Here is a 23298-nt window from a genome sequence, read left to right on the forward strand (position 1 = left end):
TCATATAGAATCATGTATGAATTCAACTAATTATCAATGTACATTGCCAAAATTTTAATAGGCAAGAGTGATAAATATTGCAGTTGTCTTGTCAATCTCTATTCTATTTCTTACACCATACTTTGATTAGGATTGATCCTAACCGTCACTCCAGGAGTAGCAAACTAATGGAGGTAAATCCATCCTCACTCTGATTGATTAAGGGATGGTGACAGGCCCTTAAGTTCCATGAAGATTGGGGATCTGTTTTGTCCATTGTTGTGTTTCCAGAACCAAGAATAGTACCTGATGTACAGTAGGTGACCAATAAATATTAATTGAAAGAATGAATGAGGCAAGATTGTCTGATCAAAATGATTCTTGGGAGTTTTTTTATTTATTTTTTTATTGTCAGAATGTTGGGGAGTCCCTATTTTCTCTAGTTATAACCTAGGAAGCATGTAGCAAATGTATCCAGCTTGTGGCCATGAAGGAAATGCCCAAGGAAGATACCTGAAAATGGAGCAGTGAGGAGAGAAAAGCTGAGAAAATGAGGGAGAAACAGAGCCTCTGTGTTAACCTATACCTCTACGTTACCTCAATGGTTTAAACTATCTTGAAGTAGATATTTCAGTTCAACCACGAGCATCCTAAATGATGTACCAAGAATGGGTCAAGGTGTATAACAAGGAGCAATTAGCACATTTATTAGCTCTTTTCCTATATGTACTGATTATTTTAGGTAAGAGTTTAAAGACTTGAATATAAAAATGTCACATGACAATCTCTGACTGAATTAGGGTTTTTGGTAAAAACTCCAAGATTTGTGAAATTCAAACAGTTTTCATGTTGTGGTTGAGCAAGAACTCTTTTAACAAATCAACAAATAGTAAAAAATATAATTCTGCCCGGCCAGCATGGCTCAGTGGTTGAGCATCGACCTATGAACCAGAAGATGATGGCTTGATTTCTGGTCAGGGCATGTGCGTGGGTTGCAGGCTCGATCCCCAGTGGGGGATGTGCAGGAGGCAGCCGATCAATGATTCTCTCTCATCATTGATGTTTCTATCTTCTCCCTCTCCCTTCCTCTCAGAAATCAATAAAAAATATAAAAATACATGTATATATAATTTTATTTTTCTAGATCCAGATGCTTAGTGAGTATTAGGTAATACATAGACAACTGGATATGTTCCTTTTAGGTAAATTTTGGTTATGTAGCTTTTGACCTTTCCTGAATTTGATATAAAAAGAGCATGTTTATTTATAACACACCCTATACATAGTGTTAAATAAAATGTTTGAAGTGGCTTTAATATAGTTATAATATAGGATATAATTCTCTTTATTGATCAGAAATAAGGTATCTCTCTTACCTATCTTTTCATTATGTATTGAAGATCTATTTGAAAATATTTTTAATCTATGGTAGAATTGTGGCCTTAAGCTCTTCTCCAAAACATAGTTACCAATTTTTTTTAACACAAATTTGTAATGATTTGAAGTTGAGCTGAAGCTAAGTCTATAGTTGTTATTCCATATTACAGAAAGTCAATAAGAAGTTAGAATTTAAACTTTGAAAACTGCACTCTGGGATGTCATTTGAAAACCAAAGTGAGAAAGGTAATCCTATCTAATAAAAGAGCAATATGCAAATTGACCATCACTCCAACACACAAGATGGCTGCCCCCATGTGGTCAAAGATGGTTGCCCCCATGTGGACACAAGATGGCCACCACAAGATGGCCAGCAGGGGAGGGGGTTGGGAGGGACCAGGCCTGCAAGGGAGGGCAGTTGTGGGCAATCAGGCCAGCAGGGGAGGGCAGTTGGGAGGGACTAGACCTGCAAAGGAGGGCAGTTGTGAGAGATCAGGCCAGGAGGAGAGAGCAGTTGTGGGGGACCAGGACTGCAAGGGAAGGCAGTTGGGGGCGATCAAGCCTGCAGGGGAGGGCAGTTAGGGGTGACCAGGCCGGCAGAGGAGGGAAGTTGGGGGTGACCAGGCCTGCAGGGAATGGCAGTTGGGGGGACCCAGGCCTGCAGGGGAGAGCAGTTGGGGGGGACCAGGCCTGCAAGGGAGGGGAGTTGGGGGGGGACCAGGCCTGCAGGGGAGGGCAGTTAGGGGTGACCATGCCTGCAGGGGAGGGCAGTTAGGGGTGACCAGGCTTTCAGGGGAGGGAAATTAGGGGTGATCAGGCCTGCAGGGGAGGGCAGTTAGGAGCAATCAGGCTGGCAGGGGAGCAGTTAGGCATCAATCAGGCTGGCAGGGGAGTGGTTAGGGGGTGATCAGGCTGGCAGGCTGAAGCAGTTAGGGGCAATCAGGAAGGCAGGCAGGCGAGCAGTTGGGAGCCAGCAGTCCTGGATTGTGAGAGGGATGTCCGACTGCCCGTTTAGGCCCAATCAGGGATCGGGCAGTCGGACAGCCCTCAAGGGGTCCCAGATTGGAGAGGGTGCAGGCTGGGCTGAGGGACACCCCCGCCCCCCCCCCCCGCCCCCCGTGCATGAATTTCATGCACCGGGCCTCTAGTGGAGACATAATAGGCTTACAATAAATACCTCCAGGATCTGATCCCTCATTCTGATTTAAATACTTGACCTTAGTATTTGGCTGACACTCGTACATTCTCTCTGCTACCCTGTTTTCCAGATAGGCTTATCTGATGTCCTCACTAGCTCAAAAATGCTCTGAGGGCAGTGACCATATCTTATGGAGCTTGAGATTCCTAGTGCCTCAAATAATGGCTGTACTGTGTTTAATGAACAAATGAATGGAATAATGAAGAAATAAGTTGCTGTTCTTTTTGAAGGGATCTCAATGAAAATAACTTTCCATGTGGTAATATGAATGTGAGAATTGGCCCAATAAAATATAATAGATAGTGGTAGGCCTGTGACATACCTTAGTTATGCACATTCAAATTAATTTGGTTTTAAAAACTTGAGTGTTAAGACACTTATGAAGAATGCTGGCTTGAGATCTCTGCATTATGTCTTTTTTTTTTTTTTTTTTTTTTAATCTGAGCTTGGCCCGTCTGGTGTAGCTCAGTAATTGAGCATTGACTTATGAACCAGGAGGTCACAGTTTGATTCTTGGTCAGGGCACATGCCTGGTTTGTGAGCTTGATCCCCAGTAGGGGGCATGCAGGAGGCACCTGATCAATGATTCTCTCATTGATGTTTCTATCTCTCTCCCTCTCCCTTCCTCTCTGAAATCAATAAAAATATATTTAAACAAAGACTCTGAACTTAAACTTAAAAGACTCAGCTCTGCTACTTACTGGCCTTGTGACCATTCTGTGTTTTTTTAAATATAGAAAACGAAGATAATACCTTCTTTGATTGACTCAGAGTGTCATTGTGATGATCAAATGAGATAATGTATCAGAGATGTTTTTAAAACATAAAGCAATAAACAAATTGTAGGTAACTTGATGAATTTCTAAAGCATACATTGTAGGAAACATTCTAAATGCAAATAAACAAAAATTTAAACAAACTAACTAACAGCCACAGCGATAAGGGCTCATTCGCACTTAGGGACCATAATGAGGAAGTCTAGTGGTTTCTGTCGTAATTCATGTCTAAATTCAAGTGACTTGACTTTGGTATATAGTGTGCAACCTAGGGATTTAGAACTGCTTGGGACTTTCTAAACAGTTTATAACATGAGATCTAAAAAGATGTCCTTAGAGAAAACTCATTGGGAAGTCTCATTGGGATGGCGAATGGTAAACAGATAGTGCTTGAAGGAGGTTACATACCTACAGATGCTAATTACATTTCCCCCCATTAGTTTTTCCTGATTGTTGGTCTTCCCTTGGCAGCCAGGCCTTTAGGTAGGAAAAAGCTGTGGCACTAAGGCTCTTCTTCCCCCAAGAGGAGAGTCAGTAGATAGAACTGTTTTTAAAAAAATGTAGAGAATAGATACCCTAAGTGATGAGCAGAGCCACAGTGGGCCCTTTCTTCTGACAGCAAGAGAATGGGAAAGATGGCCTGCTCAATAAATATTTGTTGCACAAATGAATAAATTCATGGTCAGATCCTAAAGGATGTGGAAATAATTGGGGAAAAATGAGATTTTTACTTTCCTCCTACAACCTATACCTAATCAAGCTGATGGTTGTAGTTTCAATTTAAGAAACAACAATATTAAAAACCTGATAGTCCATAGGGCAGGAAGAACTTAAAAAAAAAACACACATCAAAGGCAGATAAACACCACTTAGAAGTTACTGGCTTCAGAGTCAGTTGTAAATCTCAGAATGCTTAACCTTAAGTATTTACTACCTATCTCACTTTCAGCACAAACATGCTGTTTACAAAAACGTTTGCAAAGAGGTTTTCCAAATAATCTGTCAATAATTTCTATTTACCAGCTAATCTGGTAGTTTAGGTCAGAGAAAAAAATAATAAACTGGCTTGCTTATCATGATGCACCCGAAGTTTTCATCTTTAAGAAATTATTTTGTACTTCTGAAGTAACAATCAATCAAATCGTCAGGTTACCATTTTTCACTTTACAAAATATTAATTTACAAAAGTCATTAATTCAGAGTCTGATAAAGAATTTAGACTTTCTTTTTTGCTAAACCTTAAACAATGTCCTAAGTGCTCTTGAGAATTTGCTTTGGGATATTGCCTTTTCTCTCTCTATTGCTTTATTGTTCACTTGTTTTGCTTATATTTTCCAATTTGTGGGTTTACATGGAGCAAATACTCCTCATAGATTACTTTTTTTGTGATTCTTGAGAAATAAAGAATAAATTAAAATGAATTTTGATGTGTTAATAAATTTTGATGTACTAGTAAAGAAAAAATTTATGGAAATTTGTATTTTAAAGTAAAGCTAGTAATCTTGTTTTTGTTAATGTCCCTTGAAATGTACATCTGCCCTAACTAGAATCAAGAGGAAATTAAAAACTTCAACTTGAGAGCTTTTGAAAATGATGAAATCCAGGGGTAAGTATATATCGCTGAATCTTGTCAGCCAGGCATTTAGAATAAGTCATGCTTGATCTCTGCTAGTTGAAACTTTCTATTTTTATATTCCATTTATCTAGACCTTTCTCACTATTTTGGTAATTGTGGGAGGCTGCATTTTTTAAAACTTTACAATAAATGTTTTTCTTCAGGTGTTTGCCTCTCCTGGCTTAGACTCTGGTTTTAAAAGATTTTTTAACCTCAGACAAATGACAGTATAGTGATTACCAAAGCGAAAAGGGGGTGGAGATAAAAGGAGACTTGGCTTGGGATGGTAAACACAAAGTGCAATATACAGAGGATGTATTATAGAATTATATACCTGAAACCCATATATTTTATTAACCAATATCACTCCCAATAAATTCAATTAAAAGTAAACTTTTAATGGGGAGGTTAAGTGGGATAGTCTGTAGCTCTCTGGCATGGGTGGGTTCTAGAGCACACAAATTAGAGTGGGGGAACTTTCCTGGACTTATGGTAGATGACACTTTTTTCTTTTTGACTCAGTTTCTTTTCACAACTTGTTCCCATAAGACTGACCAATTGGTAACCTCTTAAGCTCTCTGATGGTCAACAGTTACCTTTGGCAATAGGTAACTGACCAAAGTCTCTAGTATTACGGTAGTAATTCTAGAGACTTTCCAGAATATTGGTGGTTTTTAAAGAAAGCTGTTATATAGTACATGCAATTTTATACATATTCAATGCTGATCCTTTTAGGTTAGATCTCTAGTATCTTTTTTCTTCTAGCAGAACTTTAAATATAGGGAAAGGCTTCATTACAAATCTAGCAATTTACAAGTAAATACTATATTTGATGCAATTAAAATGTCCATGATTAACTAATTAGTTCATCTTTTAGTTCAATGAAAATGCAATGGGTAAAGTGTCATCATTTGTCTTTCAGCCAATGCTACTGTTAGATTTATACAGGATATTATAGATTAATTAGCATTTTGTCGTTGGAATGGCATTCTAGGCATCTGGAGGAAAAGGGAAATAAAATGAAAATATGCTTAATATTCAAGTATAACTTATTTTTAGCTATCTTACTATTTATTGTATCTATTGCTATCTGTGGCTTTTTTTTGTTTTAAGAGAATACTAAACCAAAAGTCTCAGCAATATTTAAATTGCAAGTAAAATATTTATAATTTATTTATAATTTTATAAATTAAATTAAATTATTATAAATTAAAATATTTATAACTTTTATAATTTATAATTATAAAATATTTATAATTTATAATTAAGGCATTTCTTTCTTGCTCTTCTTGTAAAACAAGAAAATGTTTAAAAAATACTGTTGATAAAACATATTGTCTTTCATTATCAAAGAGAAATGCTAAGTAGAGATTTATGAATGACTAAACTAATAGCGAGAATAACCAACATTTCATTTAAATTACACAAATAGAGTTGATATTTAGTCCATTCAGAAAAAAAGTTTCAAAAACAACTGCATTATAGAAAATATGTTTTTAGAAGATGGGTCAGTAATATATTGACTTTATTATCCATGATTGTATAAAGTAATTAATCAGAATTAGAATATAAACAAGGAGGATTTTAATAGAATCTTAGTTCTAAGTACAATTTTATTCTGTATTTTTTATAAAGAATTTGGAAAGTGAGTCTTTTTTTCAAGGTAAAATAGCAAAGGGTTTCAGTATATTTTGTTTTTTGTTTTACTAACATATTGATTCTCCATGTTAAGCTGTTAATATTGTTAAGGGAAATACAGTATTAGGGCAGCAAAAATTAACTTCTGTTATTGAGTTAGCAAAGTAAAACATTTTCTGGAAAAAATACTAGTAATATTAAAATAACCACTTTAAAATTGTGATATATTTCTTTAGGTATTTTCTATATAGACTTGAAATTACTATTAAAATGAAAATTTAAAAACTACAAAGATTTTGTAGAAATTTTGAGTTTATTTTCCTCCTGTTAAACTACATATTAAAAGTCTTTGTTTTAAGGAAATAGTGCTCTTAAATGTAAGCTTTTCTTAAAGTAAAAATCAAAATCAAAATAGTACTAGTTTATATTTTAAACACTATTAGAATATGCAGTTTTATTCCTCATAACCAATATACTTAAATAATAATAATTAAGTTGATTATGATGTTTTAAATATGGGAGAATTATAAATATAGTTCACATTATTGATCTTTTGTTACTTATATTTGTGTCTGGTTAACAGAATATTATAATACATATTCATTAATTATAATTATAGGTTATTATAAATATCTTGGCATTAAAATTTAGAGTTACAATTTAGGCATTAATTTTACATGAATTCCTTTGTGTGACCACAAATAAGAAATGAATCTGCTCCAAAATGTTCAAAGCCAATGTCAAGGCAAAAAAAAAAAAAACCCTACCAAGAAAAAAAATACCCTACCAAAAACTTGACAAAGGCATTTTGAAATAATTGATGTGTTCAATCAAACTACAAAGACACTGCAATGAAGAGCTTAGCTTATTTTGTTTTCTTTTGCATTTCATAAGGTATGCCAGAAATAGATATATTTTTATATTTTATAATTTGAGATAATGAGGTATGTTTAGACAAAGTAACAGTGCATTCAGAGTTGGAAACTTTACTTTTTATTTTCTTAGCTGCATTCCATCTGTTTTGTCAAAGGCATGGCTCCAGCAGTTTCATGATGTCCAAATCAGTAGACAGAAAGCTCTTGTGTATGTGACTAGAGGCAGATTTTTTAAAGTTTGACTTAAAGAACAAAAGAACAGGAATAATCGTGAGGTACTTAGATGATGCAGAAATGCTTGAAGAGAAAGCTGTGCATGGATCTCTGCTTGAAATAATTGTGTGTTTTTTTTAAGTATAATTTTGAGCCAGAATATTTATTATTTGTGAACTATTTTATTTGATTAATGGTAATAGTAGATATGATGACCTCATGGCTTCATTTTTAGGATTACTAACATTTTTCCTTCTAATAAATATAAATATGTAGTGCTGTGTTAAGCAATCCCCCCCCCCCCCCATGAGGGTAAATCAGAAAAATGTTTTGGAGCTAATTACAATTTTTCTATTTTTTATAACTATAAATATGGCAGACTGGCTTATATTTTAAATGATTGAAGACTGTTTCTACACTTTGTTAGATTCCATGGAAAAAGTGTAGGTTCCTAAAATGCGTATTGTTGTTATCATTGTTAATGAGAAGAAATGGCTCTGCTTTTAGCCAGTAGAATGTTAGTATATGAGCACATTAGTGAGAGAACAACATGGAAATTTATCAGTCCTTTATGAAGAAATTAGGAAGAGCCATATCTTGAAGCTAGATTATGGGTGCTGACCTTTTACCATTCCCTTACCTCTAATTTATTACTGATAGAGACTATCCGAATTAGCTTTAATTTGCATCATATTTTTTTTCAACCAGAAAAAAGATATCAATTATTTTGAATTCCTTTTTTTGGAAAATAATTTGGATTGTTTTGACAAAGTTTTACCTAATGCAGTGTATGCTTGGTTAAACTTCAAGAGTAAAACATTTGTGGGTAGTGGTGCTGCTTATGAAGAAATTCTTATTATTCATTGGCTTCTAAAATGAGTGATTCAAACTCCTTTCCCAAGTATTTTTAAATGTATTTTTTTTACTCAAAATTTGCTATATCCACAAAAGCAAAAGAATAAGAGGGCATGAATAATAATTTAATTTAATTAGCTTTTTATAATTTTCAAAATATATAATATAATTAAATAGAAGTATTTAAAAAGACTATGGAATTAGAAAGACAAACTGCCATTGAGAATTTGTTTAATTATGATAAGTGCCTATATTGACCTAATACCCATATTTATGATTAAAATAATAATTTTCTTTTATAATCTTGAGTGAATTGATTAGTATTTTTGTGAAATTTATTCCATACTACTAATGTAATAAATGGAAGGATTTTGCAAAATTTGGTTTTTTTTCTCTCCACTTAAGAAAAACCATTATAAGACACTTGTTTGCTTATTTTACTCTTGCATAGTTAAGGATGCCATAGATGTTATACACTGAGTGGCCAGATTATTATGATCTCTGAACGCATAATAATCTGGCCACTCAGTGTAGACTGACCACAGAGTTGGGATTTTAAAATAAGGTTTTTCCATGTATAAGAACTGCATTGCGGGTAGTTAGAAAGAAGCAGAGGATTTACTAGCTAGAGGCAAGGGGCCACTATCTCCTGGTCCCTTGACATATCAAGATTTGCAAGCTTTCCCTTATACATAAGTACACTGAGTGGCCAGATTATTATGCGTTCAGAGATCATAATAATCTGGCCACTCAGTGTACATTGTTTCTTGTGTTCTGGAAATACTTTTATGCTCAAAAGAAACCCCAACACAGGAGTGTCTGGATCTGGTAGTATCTTTGTACATTCTCAAGCTTTCCTATGTGGAAAAAAAACATGTAAATTACCATTATCATTTTATAACTATTCCTTGTTTTTAGAGAAACATCAGATAGGTAGTGCACTACATCTACTTTCAGAAAAGCCTTATTAATTTAAACTCTGCTAATTTAGAGTAGATGTTCATGTAAATGGAAGTTAGCCTTCCTTATGTGAGAAAACTCATGAATCATTTACACAATATTATTTTAGTAATATTTAAATATTTCAGGAACTTTTTGATGTACCATTTATATATAAACTATATGTTAAATAAAATTTGTCTTATGTATTATTTAAATAATAAATTTTCTAATAGAATGAAATGAATTTGCAGTGTGATAAAGAAATGACAAGTTTTTCTGTAAAGAGCTCATATAACTCAATAAGAAAAATACAAAATCTCACAAGTAAATGGACAAAAAGCATGACTATTTTATTTAAAAAAGGAACTACAAATGGTTAAGATACAAGAAAAAAATTTCAACCTCTGTAATATCTGAAAATATACAAATAAAAGGCTAATGAGATTACACATATCAAGTTAGCAAACCCTAAAAGATATGTAATGCTGGTGAGGGCAAAGGTTGTCTAGTCAGCTTTTAACAATATGTAGCAAGAAAGCTTTATAAAATGTTTATAATCCAGCATTTCCCATTTTTATAATCTGTGCAAAGGAAATAATGTAGAATTCTCACTAAGATTTTTAATCAGAAATGTTTAGCACAGCCTTTGTAAACCAAGAAAAATAAAATAATTCAAATTCTTAGGAATATAGTTAGGTAAATTATGCTTCACTTAAATGATGGACCTTAATGCAGTCATGAATAATAAGTATAATTGAAAATGCTTCTGATAAGTTAGATAAGAAAAACTGGATACAAAAGATATATACAAAATAACTTCAAATATGTTAAAACAAAAGGAAAAGACTGGAAGGAAGTGTGATAGAATGTGGTTGCACAAGGAAGAAAGTTATGGTATTTCTTCCTATTGCTTTTTAATTTACCTTTACTAACCAAAGAGCATTATCTTATTTTTAAATTAGAGAGAAGAGACCTTAAAAAATATCCATACCCTTTGCCTCATCTATCTGATGTCTAGAAATCTATCTTGAGAAAATAATCCTCAATGTTCACTAATTTTATGCAAAAAGGACTACAACCTTTTTTGTTGTTTTTAAAAAAATATATTTTTATTGATTTCAGAGTGGAAGAGAGAGAAAGAAACATCAATGATGAGAGAGAATCATTGATTGGCTGCCTCCTGCACACTTCATACTGGGAATCAAGCCTGTAACCCAGGCATGTGGACTGACCAGTAATCGAACTGTGAGCTTTTGATTCATAGGTCAATGCTCAATCACTTAGTCTTAGCCACACCAGCTAGGCCCTTTTTTGTTGCTTTTAATAGCAAAATATTTGAAGCAAGATACCCCAAATAGGTAAATTATTAAGTATATTTATAGAATTGAATATTGAAGTTATTTTTCAGAAGAGATATTCAAATGAAAAAATTTTATGATATATCATAAGTAAAAAAAGTATGATCTTAACTATATGCAAAATAATACTAGTATATGGAGAGAAAACAGTAATTGAAATGTGTCAAATGGTGGTTTATTTTTTTCTTCTTTAAATAATTTTGCATTTTCCAAAATATTTCCCAATTACTTTTACAATCAGGAAAACAAGCAGCAGTTGAATTTTTAGTAAGAAAATTTTAAAAAACATCTCTGCCCTACCAGTGTGGCTCAGTTGGTATAGCATAGTCCTATGTACCAGGAGGTCACCAGTTGGATTCCAGGTCAGAGCACATGTTTGGGTTTTGGGCTTGACCCCCAGTAGGGGGCGTGCAAAAGGCAGCTACTTGATGTTTTTCTCTCATCCCTGTTTCTATCTCTCTCTCTCTCCCTCCCACTCTCTGAAATTAAAAAAGAAAGGGTATCTCCTGTGTGAAATTTGTTAGCCTTAAAATAATTACTTAAATAATAACATATATTACTTTTAAGTAATAATTTAAAAGTAATAAGAGCTTTTACATTTCAAATCAGCCTTTTGCCAGTGGGGAGAACTTTTTTCTCTTAACCTAAATTAGGGAGGTTTTCTTACAGAAGCATGTAATTTCTTTAGTAACAAATAACCACTGGTGGTTTATTAGAATGTTGATACCTGAGTCAATCTGTTCAAAAATATATTCAAAGAAAAGCAGAAAACCAAATGATGAAGGCTAGCAAATGTTCTTGACAGTATGGTTTCATGCTTCTGAATAAAGCAAAGTTTCAGATTATCATGGATAACTTTTAAAATAGTCATGACTATCATATATGAACCTGATTTTGCAGAAAAGTGCAGCCTCATGGTGGACTGTGTAGATGGTGAGTGTTTCACTGTGCTAGGAAAACACGTGGCGATATTAATGCTGGTACTTATAGTAGTGTCAAAATGAGTGGGGAAAAAAAAGGAATAGCAAAGCTTATTTCTAAATAATGCAGGATAGTGTAGTAAATAGAAAGATAGACCTACCTGACTAGCTACCTATGGGTTGTAACTAGCTACAGAGTCTGAAAAAATTAGATGTTCTCAAACAAAGAACACTCATATAACATGCTGGGGATGGCTGGCAAGATCAACCTTGCACAGCCTGTTCACCTACCTGTGGCTAGAATCATCAGAAGTATAATCTTGGAATGTCAAGCACATTCCATTAGAGCTAAAGCGCTTATGCTATCTAAAACAGGTAATTTAAAAGGGAAAATTGAACAAAAGGAGACAATGAAATAAGTTAAAACATTAAAAAAGTCTATTTCAAATAAAAATATATAGTACCAAAAATATATATACCATGAAAAGCATAAGACACCTACTCACATATGACAACTTAATTTGAAAGTACTAGGATTAAATGTTCCTACTTATCTTTTTATTCTCTATCTATCTATCTATCTATCTATCTATCTATCTATCTATCTATAATATGCTAAGTGTCCCCTCGGAAGTTCGACTGACTGGGAGTTTGATCGCTCACTATGACATGACATGCGCTGACCACTAGGGACTGGCGTGGAACTCAGGGAGGCCCCAGCCGACAGTTGGCAGCCACTAGGGACCCTACCGAGGCACGAATTTCGTGCACTGGACCTCTAGTTTACAGATAAATAAATGAATGCTATAACATGTGTTCATAGTAAAGATGTATTCACATAAAATTATTTCAGCTAATCACAAGCCATATACTAGTATTCCTATGTCATCTCAGAACCACACAATAAGATTTAAACTACCCCAAACTTACCAAAATCAACTTTATTTCTTTTTAAAGAAATAGCCATTTTTTTGCAAAGGCACTTGATTTCTGATTGTGGGGAACCAAGTACTTAAAAATTCATAAATATCTAATGGGGGATCATGTAGAAGACGTCTGTTGTTACGTATCACAACAATTTTTCCCCTCAAATTTAGTTACATTTTCTTTCTACCAAAAAAAAAAAAAAATATCCTGAATCAATTTTAAAAATCCCATCCACAACCCCTTCTCCTCCCCACGACCTCCAAAAGCATAAAACAAAACAAAAATCCACTTTGTTCATATGCTCTTTCCCTTGAGGTCTTAATCGGTTTAGTCTGTAGGATTTCCTTTTTGGGTGACATTATCAGGAGAAATTACCCTGTACCATTCCCTGTGGCCAATGAGGTTTGACAGGCTTTCCTTCTCTCTCATCTGCATCAAGCAATTCCCTGAGGCAGGAAGGTGTCGTTTAGACATGACCCTTTGAAGTTACTTTTACTTCCATCTCCAGCCCGCTGAAATTTTATTTTGTAGGGTCCTCAACCTTAAACTCCCCGTGCCTGTGGACAGTGCTGCTCCAGCTATTATGACTGTTTACTGTAGCACTCTGCACTAGAGGAAAAGTCAGGCTGGCCATAGAATTTTGCCTGGAATTCATTCAGTGTGAGCTTTGGGTGGCCTTTCCCCAAGCAGTGGCTTCGGGCCAGGGAGGAAGACAGGGAGAAGCTGGGAAGAAAACTTCGAATTGGGAAGGTCCAAGGGGGTTTATCTCAGTCTTGCAACTGTAATTTTTCAGTTTGTTTTGTTTTTCTGAGGAACAGAGCATTCATTGCAAATGCATAGTTTAAAATGTGTTGTAATCAATAATGACAAAAAAAAAAAAGGTGCTGTAGCCAGTTTCTTAACGAATTTAAAAAGCTTGCATTGTTTTGCTTTTGTTCTTTTTTTTTATATTACCCCCCCCCCCCCTAAAACAAGATAGTTAAATTCTCTTGATACTAGTACACTGGGCAAAGTTTCAAAAGAGTGAAAGTTTGCCACTTCAGGAAAAATGCTCATCCCCCACAATGTACCCCACTCCTTCCGATGGATACAGAGGATTGTGGATAAGGGATTAATACTTCTGTCTTTAGCATAGGCCGTGACTTTTTCATCATGAGTACAGCATTAAGGAAATGGTAACCTTAATAAACCCCGAAACTCCTTTAGACTTTTTCCTAGAAAAAAATAACTTCCAGAAGTCAGTCTCACAACCAAACAGGACTTTTGGGGAGGGGAGGGGGAGATGAGGTTAGAGTGAATATTGCATAGTAATTTGTATATATTTTTTTTCACTGATAAAAAGGATAACTTTACAGTTTCATTTTATATACCTTTTTTTTTTTTGGTTTGTTTTAATGTCAGTAATTCCCCTGCATGCGTTCCTGCTGTAGGAAATAGGTATATTCACCTCAAAATCACATCTACCTTGTCTGGGGTGCAGTTTCAGGGAAAGTGTGGAAGTGGTCAGTTTGCCAAAATCTCTTATAAGTAAGGCTTTATGGTTCCTCTTCCAAAGCCTCAGTTACAATGGGGAAACTTACTAACGAGTCAGACAGCACAGTGGCAAACAGGGCTCTTAGAAAGCCCCAAGAAATGCACTCACACTTCCCAGGTAGTGCTCTAGGTCTCTTATCACATAACTGATTGAATCCTAAGATTTAGGAGGATGATATTTTGGGCTGATTCCTAACAAAGGGAAGAGAATTGGAAGAGAGGATGCAGCATCAGCATTGCCAGGCCAGAGGCAGCAGTCCTAGAAGCAACACTTGTCTCATGGAGTGCTCTGTAGTTTTTACCTGTGTGTAATCTCAAGTTGATTTGATTCCCAAAATAATTCTTCTTACATAGGCCATCATCCAATAGCCATTATCAAATTTCCACTTTTCAAGGTATGGAAACTAAGGCTCCTGCTTAGTGACATTCTTAAATTTGCCTAGTTAGTAAAGGGCAAAGAATTTAAAGCCTACGTCTTCTGACTGCAAGAACGCACTACACCAAAATTTAATGAGGATGCTTAGGCGGAAAGAGAATTATAGAGAAACTAGAGGCCCAGTGCACCAAATTTGTGCACTGGGGGTGGGGGGTCCCTTAGCCGGGCCTGTGCCCTCTTGCAGTCCAGGAGCCCTCCGAGGATGTCCAACTGCCATGGGGAGTGGGCCTAAGCCGTCAGTTGGACATCCTTAGCGCTGCCACAGAGGCGGGAGAGGCTCCCGCCACTGCTGCTATACTCACCAGCTGTGAGCCGGCTTCTGGAGCACTAACCACCAGGGGGCAGCTCCTGTGTTGAGTGTCTGCTCACTGGTGGTCAGTGCGCATCATAGTGAGTGGTCATTCCGCTGTTTGGTCTATATCAGGGGTCCTCAAACTTTTTAAACAGGGGGCCAGTTCACTGTCCCTCAGACCGTTGGAGGACCAGACTATAGTTTAAAAAAAACTATAAACAAATTCCTATGCACACTGCACATATCTTATTTTGAAGTAAAAAAACAAAACGGCAGAAATACCCGCATGTGGCCCATGGGCCGTAGTTTGAGGACGCCTGGTCTATATGCATATTAACCTTTTATTAGATAGGATTTGGATTCTTGAGATTTGCCCAGAGCTGAACCTGTATAAGCATCATTAAGCCCGAGAATAAATCAGGTCTGCAAAGTGGAGGGCAAAGTATGCATTGTTTTAAACATCCACACATTAATTTATAAGTTTTAAAATATATATATTTTATTGATTTTTTTTTTACAGAGAGGAAGGGAGAGGGATAGAGAGTTAGAAACATCGATCAGCTACCTCCCACACACCTCCCACTGGGGATGTGCCTGCAACCAAGGTACATGCCCCCGACCAGAATCGAACGTGGGACCCTTGAGTCCGCAGGCCGGCACTCTATCCACTGAGCCAAACCGGTTAGGGCAATTTATAACTTTTTAAACATTCTTTTATGAATCATTTTACCAATCTTCAGTTTTAATTTGATAGACCTTGTACATTTTTCCTTATATGCATAACCATTGACTATACCATAAGCATTCCCCCCAACATCATACCACATATACTGAGGAAGTGGTTTTCCTACTGCTTTGCAGAACAAGTTATGTAGCATGTGAAATAAAGTAAGATTTTAAAATCTGATAATTACAATTGGGGACTGAGAAAGGTAGATTCTTAAATCTCCTAAGAGATGAAAATTATACATTATTATAATATTGACTTAGAATTACTAAGGTTAATTTCTCTGTGATTCAAATGGGTAGATTTGTTTTTATTATGGATTCAATTGTAGACTAAATTTTTGTTTATATTTCAATTCATTAGATCCTAGAAAAATTATTGTATGCATATCCTCAAAATCCTATCCATAAACCCAATAATAAAGTTTTAATAAATAAATAAAACTTTATTATTTGTTGATTAGAATATCATATATCAATACTGTATGGTTAGAAATATTAAAACTTTAAAAAATTTTAAAAAGGATATAGTCAAACATTTTAATGGTGAGATTGTGTAATTTTTTTTCCTTTAGAAGTTTAGTTTCTAATGATTTAATAAAAATTATCATGCATATTTCTAAAATAATTTTTTTATTAAAGACAAACTGTGAGGAAAATAATTTAAAAGCTACAAATTTATCATGCTATCACTTGTTTAATAACTTTTTCTAGTCACTATCATAATTTTAATGGCCTGTCACAACTTATTTTCTATTTTCCTATTTTGAAAATTAATGGGACTCTTCATTAATGCTTTACCATCTAGGAGAACCAGAGGATTTCCGCCAAAAATAAGGATCTCGCTGTGATTCTGAATCATTCCAGTAATTTTATTGGGCCTCAAAGTGTTCTGAGCTTGGAGGAAACACTCTATGTAAGACCTGCAGATTCATCTGGTAGTGATTTGTCACTTACCATGTTTTGGGCTTGCAGCCAGGTCAGCTGTTGCCAAGAGCAGGCAGACAGGGAAGTAAAACTATTATCAAGAAAAGTCTTGGAAATATACTGAATGAAGCAAACTGAGACAAACTCAAACAAAATTTAGGATGTAACTGACTCCCAGAAATAAAGGGGGCTGGAAAAGCAAGAGGACTCAATCCCGCTAGTCTAGTTTTCTCACCTTCCCCCCACCCGTGCCCTAGTACATATCAAGTACGAGTCTTTACATTTATTTATTTATTTAATTGGACAAATAAGAGTTGATTTCCTCTAACATTTTTAGTCAAATTGATTCTATGACCTGGAAATGTGCCCTTGCAGTTACTCCTTCACCAAGTTTTAGGAGTTTGAAATGTAATTTCTAGTAGATTTGTTATCTCTTGAACTCATTATTCCTCTGACTCAGTCATTAAAATAATGTAAATCTATAATGTAAAGAAGTTTAAGAAAGAGACATAAATCTAATAAAACATTCTGAACTCAGGATTTCAAGTATAGTTGGGGGTAGAATATATATGAGTCCTATATTTGTAACAGGCTTGAAATTAAGGTTCAAAATCTTTAAACTTGAAAAAAAATATTTTTGGACCTCACCAAACCTCATTCTTTTGGTACTTTTTAACTGAAGTAATTGTAATGATCACTAATATTTACTGGGTACTTTAAGTTGATACTTTTTACTAAAAAATCTAAAGATAGAATTTATGCATTCAATCAATAAATTTTAATTGAACCCTTTTGTCTTATAGGAGTTGTTATTATAAAACAGACAATACTAATGGTGATCAAGAAATAGAAAACATTGAGATAACGTGTGTGGTTTTTTTTTGTAATCTATCTGAAATGTAGAGAACTTTCAGGATGACAAAGACAATTTATATATGCCCCAGAAACCAGTAAAATAACTTAGAATGTCAGATTGATCTATATGTTTAAAATAGTCGTTTGTATCAAATGGGTTATTTTTTGAGAGAATACCATATGATTTCACTTATATGTGGAATCTAAAGAACAATATAAACTAACAAACAAAACTGAAACAGAATCATAGATACAGAGAACAGACTGATGGTTGCCAGAGGGGAGGGGTTTGAGGGACTGGGTGAAAAAGGTGAAGGGATTAAGAAGTACAAATAGACAGTTACAGAATAGTCATGGGGATGTAAAGTATAGCATAGGGAATACAGTCAATAATACTTCAATAGCTATGTATGTTGCCAAGTGGGTACTAGAAATATTGGGGGGAACACTTTGTAAAGTATATGATTGTCTAGCCACTATGCTATACACCTGAAATTAATACAAAATAATATTGAATGTAAACTGTAATTAAAAAATAAAACTGAAAATGATAGTTGTTTATTTAAATTAAGAAGGCATTGCTTAGCATAAGTGGAAAGAGATTTGGCATCAGGCTGGAATCCCAACTCTACCACGTACAACCTAGATGACCTTGGGCAATTCATTTAAACAGTTGCCTCACATATAAGGTGGCAGGAGTTATAATAATAATATGTTTCTCATAGAATTCTTGCTGGTAATATACTTATAGTGATAGATAATACATATAGAACTTCCATAAATGGTGGCTACCATTGTTATAATATTTCTAATGATTATTCTAAGCCTTTTAATTCCTAACATTTCATAATAAAAATTGCATAAACTCCTTATGCTCCATTTCTGATGTGAAGTTCTTCTAGGATTGTTTCTTGATCATATTATGTTGACTTCAGTGATCTTGAGAAGGGTTGGTGCATGGTGTGGGGTAAGTATAGAGACTTAAAGCTGAAGGTTGTTGAGCTCAAGTTTACCATGCTGGCTTTCTGGGGCACTTATCCTACTGAAACCAAATTTATAACTCAGGATTGCTGCTTCTGGGCCACAGGAAAGGCAAAAGTGTTAATGGCCCAGTGCTAGGGAAAGAACAGAGAAAACGGCAGCTCAAGAACCCCCCTGCTCTTCCAAGATTTGGTACTATTATTATATCCACTACAACCTGTGTGGCCAGCATATTTTTGGTTTCCAAAGCCATCTTCATGGATTCATTAGTCCTATTATTTAAGAAAAAAAGAATTTGCTAAATTTGATTGTTATATTTATAATCTTTATATCAACGAAATGTTTTACAAAGTTTATGTGGCAATCTTTTAAGACTCATCAGATTCCTCTGGTTTTTGTGTTTTTAAGTAGAGATTTATCTTTTTATTGCTTGGCAATCCCCACGGTGCCTAAGTTAGGGTCTTGCATTGTAAGTTTTTAAATAAAAATTAACTGATTAAAAAATCCCTATTTCCTCTGAAGACTTGTCCTTTTCATGAGGTTTCTTTTTTTTTCTTTTTTCTTTTGGAGTAATATAACATTATGTATTACTTCAAAGTTAGGATTCCTACCCTAACCACTGTGCTTGTAACCACCGTAAATATTGCAGACAAAATGAAGCATGTAAAATAGTGATTGAATTGAAGGCCTCTATTCCTAGAAGTTCTTAAATTAGGCATCACATATACCTATTAAACATGAAATTGTTGTAAGAACAATAATTAAATGTTTCCATTAACCCAATGTATTCATCAACCAAAATAACTCTATGTTCCTAGGTGAGATAGTTGAGATTAGATTTATTCTTCTTGAAACCAGGTTTAGCAGTGACTCTCTTCCAAGATATTAATTTTATGTCATATTTATTAATTTAGAAACATTTATCAAATTTTTTAAATTATTATTTTATTAAAATAAAAGCAATGTATTTTTATTTTAGAATATTGGAGAATAAGGGAATTCTGTGTGGTAATTTATTAAAAATGTCACCAGTGAACCATGCCTACATGAATTCAAAGTCCTGTGTAGTCTTCTCTCATTGAACCTGGGCTGGCCTTATGATTCGTTTGTTCTAATAGAATTTGATGAAAATGGGATTGTGTAAGTTTTGGGTTGAGGCCTTACAGAGCCTTGCAGCATTTTCGTGCTACTCTGAGACATCATGTAAAAAAGCCTGAATTAGTTTACTTGAGAATGAGAGGTCTTATGGAAAGAGAGGCCCTGTTGCAGAAAGACTACCAAGAGAAATTCAGCCAGATCCCGGCCATTATAGTCGTATCAGCCTAGGCCCTTGACTTGTGGATGAATCATCTTGGATCCTTCCGCTCCTGTCAAGCTGCAAGCTGGCTGCAGATGTGTGAGCCCAGTTAATACCATATGGAGCAGACATTAGCATCCCAACTGTACCCAGTACATATTGCAGAATTGTTAGCAAATAAATGGTTGTGTTGTTTTAAGCACTAAACGTGGAGGTGGTTTGTTATGTAGCAATAATTAACCGCTGTATATAAGGAAATTATGTATTATTTCACCACTTTGACATAAACAAACATTTTAGAGTCATTCATATTGTATAGAGAGTTTGTTCATTGTATCATGAACATTTTCTTATGCAATTAATCTTCAAAATATTTAGATTTTGTAAGAAAAAAGATAAATATAAAAGTAAAATCAACAACCAAAAAAAAAAAAACCACCACCATAAACTAGACTTTTACAAGTGAGCAATATATGTCCTCTATATTAATAATAGCATAAATATATGTGAGATATGGGCTATGCTGTGTATTAGTTATATTTTGCTATAAGACAAACCTCCCCCAAAACTTAGTGGCTTAAAATAACAATAAACATTTATCTCTCAAATATTTTCCCAGACAAGAATTCAAGGGTGGCCTTGTTTGGGGGTTCTGGCTCTGGCTCTGTCATGAGGTTGTGATCAATAGGTCAGCTAGCCTGCAATTCATTTGAAGCTTTTATTTACTTCCCAGGTGACTTATGCAAGAGTTCTAGTTGTCAATAGGAGGCCTCAGTTCTTTCCCACCTGGACCTCCCCACAGGGCTAGTTGAGTGTTTTGAGGACATGGTGGCTGGCTTCCCCTATGAGTGATTCAAGACCCTAAGGTGGACGCTGCAATGCCTTCTATGACCTAACCTCAGAAGTTCCATACTATTACTTCTACAATATCAGGTTAGTTGCCCAGGCCAGCCCTATTCAGTGATATACTAGTAAATCACCTTTGCTGAAATATAGAACAATAGGAACGACCTATTATGAAACTATGAAATCTGACAGAATATTGAACCAAAATGGCCATAGAATGAAAATAGTTTTATTGAAATATAATCTTAGGACTTGAGACATAAGGGTTGTGTGGCTGTGGAAAACAAGGTTTATATGTTCTTTTTGGAAGAAATATTTCAATGCCTTACTAAAAATTATAAATGGTGAAGAATAGGTTGGTGATAAATGAAGAAATCAAATTAAGTTGATTTCAATATTGTTTCAATATTTTACTGAAATGATAAAAAATTCTTTATTTTTACTTTAAAAAAATCTTCTTGAAGATTAATTCATGTAGAAACTGGGCCTAAAAAACAAATTGAAACCATTTTAAGAAGCTTTAACACAGAATTAGCACATATAGTATTAATTTATGCAAAGTAGAGTTAAGATATTTTCTGATAAGATGATATAGTTTTTTGATGTAGTCAATCTGAAAAATGTAAGTAATTTTTCTTTTGTTGATTTATTCACAAAACCAATCCTAGGATATTAAAATATACCAATCCTAGTATATTAAAACTGTAAGATACTATGGTGATCAATGAGATAGTCTTCCATGCAATGCAATAATTCTTTCTGTAGTTTTTTTGATAGATGGTCAAATTTTTAAATTGCTATCTTCATTGTTGGGCGATTCTAGTTTAAATGTATATTTTTTTTCAGGTTGAGTCAAAATGTAACATATTGTAATCCATCTATTTCTGCCTTTAGAGTAGCAAATAATCCACTTCTGCTTCTAGATGGCAGTCCTCAAATATCTACCTTCATCTTGCTTTCTGTATGTTGTATATACCAAGATCCAGGCTTTTCACAGATAATATTCATTGACACTGTGCTATTGTAAAAAGTATCAAAATATGACTAGGAAATATAGATATACTTTGATATGCTAAAATTTGAATTTAATACTTTACTACAGTATAAACTCTATGAAGGCAGGGGCTATATATTTTTACTCACCTAGAAAATTGCCTCACACACAATATTTGTTTAATAAATGAATAAATGAATATGGTTCAAGTCAATGTGTGTCTTTTTGCTAGAACCTGGAATTTTTTTTCTTAAAATTTCAAGATTACAGTACCAGTGGAAAATAATATTTTGTATTTTTAAAAGTTTATCCCATTTCAAAATATTTTGTGAACAAATTAGTGAACCATCCCTATGCCATTGGATAAGTTCTGTCTTTTACTGGACTAGCATAAGCCTAATGTCCTAAAGGCATTTTCTAAAACCATAAAAAGAAAAGTTATATTACTTCCAGTGGGAAAGGAAAGTAGAACAAGAACAGTTCTGTGAACTGAACTAAGACCACATGACAACGATAATTTTTTATACTTATTCTTATAAAAGTCAACAATAGGATTTTATAATTCCTTTTGAAAACACACACACACACACACACACACACACACACACACACACACACACACACTTCTTTCTTCCATTTGGGAATCATTAGATTTAGGTCTGGTTCAGACTGAGGACTCCTTATTGCATTGTGTACTCATTTTCTGCAATTTACTGAAGATGTTTGTTGTAAGTATAGATTTCACCTCATTTTATTAAGCTTGTAGTAACTGACAGAATCAATGTCAAGGTAAGAGATTTACTTTACATCAAAGCTATTTATTGGGATTAGCTGGATTGATTTCAACTTTAATATCAACCTTAAGTAGAATCTACTTATTTGCTCAAGTTGTTCAAGAATTACTGTTAAAGCAGCCAAAACACTTGCATTAGAGAACCCCAACTCAGTTACTCAGTTGCAATCCAACGAATCAAGGCACAGTCAGTACATTGGAGCAAAGTGAGGAGCCCCTAAAACTTGGAAATAAGACCACTTTGTATATGTAAGGCAAGTAAGACTCATAAAGTTTTACATGAGATTAGCCATCTGTAGAAAATGTTAATGTGTGCCTGAGGTTGTCCATGGTTTAGATGAAATACCATTCCAAACATAATTTGCTCAGATTCCTTTTTTACAAAAGTACTTTATAAGTCAGTCTTCCAGATATTTTTATTTGGAAGATCTATTTCCCTGAAGAATAGACAGACCTGTGTCCATGGTCCCTGGAAAACACACTCTACATTGTTAATGAGTGTAATGCTCCATTCCTGAATCAACCCCTGGCCTAGGTCAGTATTCAGGACCCTGTTATACTCTGGGTACATTGAGAACAACAAACAATGACCTCTCAGGGTGTAAAGATATAGGTAATCTATTATTAGCTCCTTTTAAATCTGTGTGGACAGCTAACATCTCTCCTTTTATTTTATCCCTAATCTCTCACTGAACTTTATTCTAGACCTTTTAAGTATTACACTGAGCTATTTTATGAACTTTATTCTAGACCTTTTAAGTATTACACTGTAGTTATCAATACAATGAGTAGATTTTACCACCACCATTATCTGATAAAATTGTAATTGAACACACCATTTTGGCAATAGCAAAGTACCAATTGGTTCAGCTCATTAAAGTTTTCTGAGATGTGAGCTGAACTTGACAACCAACAAGGGATGCTTGTCAGATGTGTACTTGCCTA

This window comes from Cnephaeus nilssonii (genome assembly GCF_951640355.1).
Source record: "Cnephaeus nilssonii genome assembly, chromosome: 7".
NCBI lineage: Eukaryota > Metazoa > Chordata > Mammalia > Chiroptera > Vespertilionidae > Cnephaeus > Cnephaeus nilssonii.